General features: G+C 48.8%; 2 non-coding genes and 1 pseudogene across 2 annotated transcripts; all 3 read left to right on the top strand.

Moving 5' to 3' along the window:
• Positions 1–2,777: 2,777 nt before the first annotated feature.
• LOC124338738 lies at positions 2,778–5,071 on the top strand. Its single transcript, XR_006917979.1, has one exon. It is a non-coding gene; the product is annotated as a small subunit ribosomal RNA (ribosomal RNA).
• A 929-nt stretch (positions 5,072–6,000) lies between these two features.
• LOC124338746 lies at positions 6,001–6,153 on the top strand. The gene has a single exon (XR_006917988.1). It is a non-coding gene; the product is annotated as a 5.8S ribosomal RNA (ribosomal RNA).
• Positions 6,154–6,794: 641 nt separating this feature from the next.
• Positions 6,795–7,500, top strand: part of LOC124338701 — a 4,340-nt pseudogene continuing 3,634 nt past the window's right edge.

The raw sequence follows: 7,500 nt of genomic DNA, 5'->3' as shown, positions 1-7,500 counted from the left end.
GTCGAGGCGTGGCGGCTCTCAAATGGGTTGGTCGGGCGTGTCGTGATGACTTGCGACCGTAAAAAATTCCCACTCGTCGAAAATTTTCTAAGTCCCAACTTTGAAATCGACGGTTCCTGAAAGTCGGCTGGCGGTTGGATGGGGCAATGTCCCCGTCCAATCGCTAAAAATGAGCCGGAAAACGGAGACATTATGCGGCGGAACATTAGTGGTTTTCCTTAGTATAGAAGAGGTCTCGATTCCTAAACTCGGAAAAATTTTCAGAGTCCCAAAAATTTTCGAAGTGTCGAATAGTTTGGTTTCTCGAATTGAAAATTTTTTTCAAATTTGCGACATTACGACAAGCAGCGATTGTAAAGCCCGGTCCAAATTTTTCAAACGAGTCTTACTTCTTGTTAGTCCGCCTGGCCGATACCAAAGAATGGCCGACCGTCGACTATCGGGCGAATAGACGGGTGAAAGAAATAAAGTCGAAGCCGGTGGTTGGATAGATATCGAAGGGAAGGCGAAAGAGGCGAAAAGGAAAGCGCAAAATTTCTTTAGTAGCTTCGACGCAAAAACTTTGGTATCGACGGGGAGCTTTGGGAAATGAAACGAAGACGCAGAATGGGAAGTTGTCCGGTTCGGCGTTAGTTGTAGTTTCATTTCCACCGTAGCTGAGCTCCTTTCCGCCCGCCACTTCACATGATTTTAGTTTCGATTCCGTTCGATCGCGCTTGCACTGTCTTTGTTTTTTTTTCACTGCTTGGATCGCGGCTTTGCTCTAACCAGTTTAGCCCCATGCGATCAAAAAGTCTTAAAAAAAAAAACCGTTGAACGGAGACGAACTCGATGAGCTGTCGGTGTGTGAAATATCATTCCTTCGGTAAAACCGTTTTCGAAATTTCCGATGGTCGGTATATGTAAAAATATATCCGAACCGCGATGTGGACGGGAATTCAAACGCCCGCTTCACCGATTGGTGCGACAGCTGAGAAGCTCGTCACTCGATCCAACGACTCTTGGTCGAAAAGTTCAGAAGAGGTGCGCGCGTCAAACATTTTTTTGGTTTCGGACGTTTCGTTTCTTCGGCACGTGTGGTTTGTCTGTGGCCGTCTGTGAGAGAAATCGGACGCTTGTTCTTTGTTATTTTACCGTAACGAGACAAGACGGGAAAGATTCTTTCTTCCAAACTTACGGCATCATAACCATCAGCGTTTACCGTCAGCGACGATACGGAAGAGAAAAGAAAATGGTGCGCGTCTTTTCACTTTTTGACACCGTATCAAAAAAAATTACCGTTCAGGCGGAAATGTGTGTGTGTGTGTGTGAGCCGAGAGATAAAAATAAAAAAGCCACCAAACAGAACGCTTTCAAATTATTTCGTGCGGCGTGCGCATATTTCACATTTTGCCGTTTGACGGAAGCTCGTTGTGTGGAACACAGAAGTGGAGATGGACGGAGTTGAAGGGGGGCGAAGACGGCCCGGTCGGAAAAAGTCAAGAGATTGAAATATACGAGAGAATTGGGTGGAAGTGATGGCAAATCTATAAAATTCAAAAATCGGATGAGATGCGAGGACCGCAAAATGTGGCGTCGACTCTGACTCTCTTTTACTACGAACTTCCCTTCGACGGAAGATATCGAGAGCTGAGCTGAGCGCCCGCTGAGTATGGCCGGCGTAATTACAAACGAGTTACGGTTGGAGCTATATCGATTGTACGTATCCCGAACGTTCATCGAACAAGCCAGATCAACTCGGCGCCCGGTAAGATGTACGCTCAGTTATGGCCATGACACACGAAGGGAGAATTCAAACGGCTGTGAGTGTACGGCCCGCCCGGAGTTGTGTGTAGGCAGTGACCTCTCAAGAAAAAACGTAAAAAATTTTTTTTTGACAGTCACCGGTCTGCGACAAGTAATCAGTACGAAACTTGGGTGCAATGCAAAAAACATTTTGAGAATCCTTGCTTGACAACAACGAATCTAACACGATAAAAAAAACGATCCCCATCGGTGTACCGCTTGCTTTTCTCGCGCTTCGGCGCAGAATCGCTTATTCAGCTGCCCTTGGAATATGTTCGTTTCGTGCATACTTGATCTCGGTCATTCTTCGGTGAACTCTTAAAGAATTGCGCACTTTTATAGGGGTAGTCTTGTTGCTTGTCTCGACTTGAAATGATTTGTTTTTTCCGCCCATGACTTTCTATACGATGCCTCTATGCTGGCCTCTGACCGCGGTTGTTCCGAGTTTTCTCTTTCTCTTCGAAAGTCTTTGCGGAAAATTCTGCCTCGTGTGACCGTTGAGCGGTGAGGTGTGTGTGTGTGTGTGTGTGTCGTGCGGGGTGATGCGAGAGTGTGCCTCGGCGGTGGAAAAATAAAAATAAAACTCTGAGCCCACAAAAATTTAAAAGATGTATGCTTGTCAGCTTAGTAAAGCAGGCTTGACTTATGAGCATACAGCACGCCACATATGACCGTCGAAAACCGTAATACGGGAAAAAAGTTGATGAATATATCAAGACCGGTCGAATGAATCCGATTCACTTTGGGCTCATAGACCGTTGAATGGTCTTTGACTTTGGAAATTGAAATGAAAAAAATCCAACAAACGGATCGGATCGGTGTTTCTCTTCACTGGGACTCGCTGTGACACGCCAGGCGTTGCGATCAAAAATTTTAGTTTCCGAAGAAAAAGAAAAAAAAAAAACGTGTTGATTTGGTGTGTGTTTGGTGATGCGTGGGCGAAATAAAAACCCGCAACTCGCCGGATGCATATCAAACAAACATACACGAAATACCTGGTTGATCCTGCCAGTAGCATATGCTTGTCTCAAAGATTAAGCCATGCATGTCTAAGTACAAGCCGCTAGACGGCGAAACCGCGAATGGCTCAATAAATCAGTTATGGTTCCTTAGATCCACTCCATCCTACTTGGATAACTGTGGTAATTCTAGAGCTAATACATGCACTCGAGCCTCGACTGCGGGCTTTCGGGCTCGCAGAAGAGGTGCTTTTATTAGATCAAAACCAGTCGGGGCCGGGCTTTCGGGCTCGCGCACCGTACCAATTTTGGTGACTCTGGATAACTTCACGCCGATCGCACGGCCTTCGCGCCGGCGACGTATCTTTCAAATGTCTGCCTTATCAACTGTCGATGGTAGGTTACGCGCCTACCATGGTTGCAACGGGTAACGGGGAATCGGGGTTCGATTCCGGAGAGGGAGCCTGAGAAACGGCTACCACATCCAAGGAAGGCAGCAGGCGCGCAAATTACCCACTCCCGGCACGGGGAGGTAGTGACGAAAAATAACGATACGGGACTCTTCCGAGGCCCCGTGATTGGAATGAGTACACTTTAAATCCTTTAACGAGGAACCATTGGAGGGCAAGTCTGGTGCCAGCAGCCGCGGTAACTCCAGCTCCAATAGCGTATATTAAAGTTGTTGCGGTTAAAAAGCTCGTAGTCGGATGTCTGTCTTCGGCCGGGCGGCGCCGCTCTGAATCAAGGGTGTTGCGTTTCACGCTCTGGGAGCCCGGGTGTCAAAGCCCGACTCTCTTCACGGTCGGACAACATCGCCGGAGTGGTGGTCGGTGCGTCGTTGTTGTATCTGCGGCCAGAGTTGGAAAGTTCTTTCGGGTTCTTTTTTAATTTTGGTCGTAGTTGACTCGATTCGCTCCACCCAGTCAATCGTTCGGGGTGCCCTTCACCGGGTGTCTCGGGCGGCCGGCAACGTTTACTTTGAACAAATTAGAGTGCTCAAAGCAGGTGTATCCCAACGCCTGAATATCGCAGCATGGAATGATGGAATAGGACCTCGGTCCGATTTTGCTGGTCTTTTACTTTTGGACCCGAGGTAATGGTCAATAGAGACGGACGGGGGCATTCGTACTGCGGCGACAGAGGTGAAATTCTTGGACCGCCGCAAGACGAACAACAGCGAAGGCATTTGCCAAGAATGTTTTCCTTGATCAAGAACGAAAGTTAGAGGTTCGAAGGCGATCAGATACCGCCCTAGTTCTAACCATAAACGATGCCAACCAGCAATCCGTCGGAGTTACTCCAATGACTCGACGGGCAGCTTCCGGGAAACCAAAGTCTTTGGGTTCCGGGGGAAGTATGGTTGCAAAGCTGAAACTTAAAGGAATTGACGGAAGGGCACCACCAGGAGTGGAGCCTGCGGCTTAATTTGACTCAACACGGGAAACCTCACCAGGCCCGGACACTGGAAGGATTGACAGATTGAGAGCTCTTTCTTGATTCGGTGGGTGGTGGTGCATGGCCGTTCTTAGTTGGTGGAGCGATTTGTCTGGTTAATTCCGATAACGAACGAGACTCTAGCCTGCTAAATAGGTGACGGGTTTTATCAATTGAAACCGAAGGGAGTACGGAGGCGTCGGGATCAGGTGGCGGCGATTCGGGTCTCGGTGGGACTGGTTCCTTTAGTGAGGCAATCTCTCGGCTTGGTTTCGTTGTGCTTTGTTCGTCGGGTGTACGGCCTTCACGGGTTGGTTGCCTGGCGGATGAGGTATGGCGGGGCTTTGTCGGGAATGTCTCGCGGGGGCTGGCTCTATTGTTATTCGGTCGTCGTCATCCCCGGCGATACCTTCTGCTCTCGCGTCCGTCACGCAGTCTTCTTAGAGGGACAAGCGGCGTCCAGCCGCGTGACAGTGAGCAATAACAGGTCTGTGATGCCCTTAGATGTCCTGGGCCGCACGCGCGCTACACTGAAGGAATCAGCGTGTTTCACTCTCCCTGTCCGAAAGGACCGGGTAACCGCTGAACCTCCTTCGTGGTTGGGATTGGGGACTGCAATGATCCCCATGAACCAGGAATCCCTAGTAGGCGCGGGTCACTAGCCCGCGTCGATTACGTCCCTGCCCTTTGTACACACCGCCCGTCGCTACTACCGATTGAATGATTTAGTGAGGCCTTCGGACGGGCTTGTCGGGGTGCCGTCGAGTGGGGAGCAATCTCTGCCCGTGCGGTGCCTACCAACGGCGAGACTGAAAGATGGTCGAACTTGATCCTTTAGAGGAAGTAAAAGTCGTAACAAGGTTTCCGTAGGTGAACCTGCGGAAGGATCATAAACGAACAAGACAAATGTTTTGCGCATATGGCTTTGGTTGAGCACGAAACAACTAAAAGTTGCAAAACAAAAAAACCCCATCAAAAGTCTTTCGGCGTAAGACATCGTATGAACTATGTGTGGGTTGACGGAAGAAAATCATTTATTTTGAACGGGTATCAGGCGCTCTGATGCGCGGTGGTTTAAAGCGGATTCGCCTTTTCAAATTGATTTTTCTTTCCTCTCGGCTCAAAAAAAAACACAAAGTCTTTCGATTTGGTCTATGGCCGTGAGCAAATTCTTCCTGCTTCGATGGTGAATGTCTCTATAGATTCATTCGACCTTTAGCGGCGCTCACAGTGTTGACGTTAGTAGAGTGAAGAATACGATAGCCCGCCTGGGCCGCGAGTACCGAAGGAACAATAAAGGAGATTTTATAAAGTCTTAGTCCCTAAATCAAACACTTTGAAAAATAAAAACTCGGTGGATGGAGAGTCGGAAAAAAAAAAACATCAAGATTTTGAACGGGTATCAGGCGCTCTGATGCGCGGTGGTTTAAAGCGGATACGCCCAATCGAAATTGTTTTTTTTTGTTTCTCTCTTCGTCTTCGGGATTTTTTGATTCTCGGTGGGGGACGAAAGTGTGAGACTTTACTCTGGACGTTCTTTTCGGGCGTAGATACTCGTGGTTGCGTGCGTGTGCGTCGTATAGACTAACACTCCAAAGCCCGACACTATGCCGTTGAAAACCGAATGTTTTTTAAGCTTGCCCTTCGCCCTCTCGATGAAGTAGGAAGAATTCAAAATCACAATAACACACTAAACCCAAATTCTAGTACGAGTGTTTATCGGAACATTTTCTTTCTGGCTTTCTTTCTCCGCCCTCGCATTCATTTGCTTGGGCGGGTTGGAGAAAAAGAGAGAAGAAAACGAATATGTCGTTTTATATACGACCCTGAACGGTGGATCACTAGGCTCGTGGATCGATGAAGAGCGCAGCAAAGTGCGCTAATCCATGCGAACTGCAGAACACATGGAGCATCGAAATCTTGAACGTAAATGGCGGCCCAGCTTCTCGCTCGGGCCACATCTGACTGAGGGTCGGTCGAATGATGAACGAACAGAGATTTTTTCAGTCTTGGTTTTGCATGTTGGGTCGCGGCGAGATTTATTTTTCACCCGGCCTGACCGCATAAAAGCTCCCGAATCTCTAACGTCTGGGTGCCGCGCGACTTAAGTGTCCGCGATGCCTCAAATACAAAAAAGGGGGAAAAATAAAAGAAGGTTCGCCCTGTTTTGTTTTTTTCCTCTCTATTCAAAAGAAACCTTTTTCGATGGCAAAACAGATGGGAAATTTTTGAGCCAACTCAAAAAAAAATTTTAGAAATAAACACATCTTCTCGAACAAGGTGTCGGCTGCGTGTGCGCGATATACCGCTTCAACGCGAGTTTAGTTGTGTGTGTGCGCCGGGCGTGTCGAAGTGTCGACCACCGCGAATTATCACTCACTCTAACCGCTCGTTATGCAAGCTTGGTTCGCGCACGACGCGTTGTTTCAATACAAAAAGCCGCAGGACGCCCTGTCACTTTTCGTAAATTAATTTTTGCGAATAACGAGAGACTCGCTTTATTTCGAAAAAAAAAAATTTGAACCGGCAATTATTCAATCTTTCCCGGCTTTAAAACGCCAAAGTCTGCCGAGCTAGATAAAGTGTTGTCTCCTTTTGAAAACAAACAATTCATTCTGACCTCAGTTTAGATGAGACTACCCGCTGAACTTAAGCATATCAGTAAGCGGAGGAAAAGAAACTAACAAGGATTCCCTTAGTAGCGGCGAGCGAACAGGGATGAGCCCAGCACCGAACCTCGCGCCCGGTTGAGCGGGTGCCGAGGAATGTGGTGTTCGGGAGGATCGTGCGCGTCTGTCCGGTATCTATCGTCCAAGTCTCCATGAACGGGGCGAGCAACCCACAGAGGGTGTCAGGCCCGTAGATAAGACGAGCCGAGACCGTGCATCGGATCCCTTCCCAAGAGTCGGGTTGCTTGAGCGTGCAGCCCTAAGCGGGAGGTAAACTCCTTCTAAGGCTAAATATCGCCACGAGACCGATAGCGAACAAGTACCGCGAGGGAAAGTTGAAAAGAACTTTGAAGAGAGAGTTCAAGAGTGCGTGAAACCGTTCAGGGGGTTAAACGGGTGGGCCCTCGAAGGTCGAACAAGTCCCCGCTCCCGGCACTTGGTTGTATGCCCTTAACGCTGCATGGAGACTGCCTGAATTGGCGGCTCTCTTGCATAAGTCGTTCTGCGATCGCAATAGCCACGCCAAGGTCCGCAAGTGGGGGGCCTAGTAGGACTCCGCGACCGACTGGGTGTCTGTTACACGGGGCGTCCGTTAGCGAGTTTCGTGGTTACCTTCGCGGGTGCCGCGATGACGAGCGCGGCGTTTCCCAACA

Source organism: Daphnia pulicaria, chromosome 4, assembly GCF_021234035.1.
Source record: "Daphnia pulicaria isolate SC F1-1A chromosome 4, SC_F0-13Bv2, whole genome shotgun sequence".
In the NCBI taxonomy this organism is placed as follows: Eukaryota; Metazoa; Arthropoda; class Branchiopoda; order Diplostraca; family Daphniidae; genus Daphnia; species Daphnia pulicaria.
Note: the sequence above shows the minus strand (reverse complement) of the source record. Positions and strands in the feature narration are given on the sequence as shown.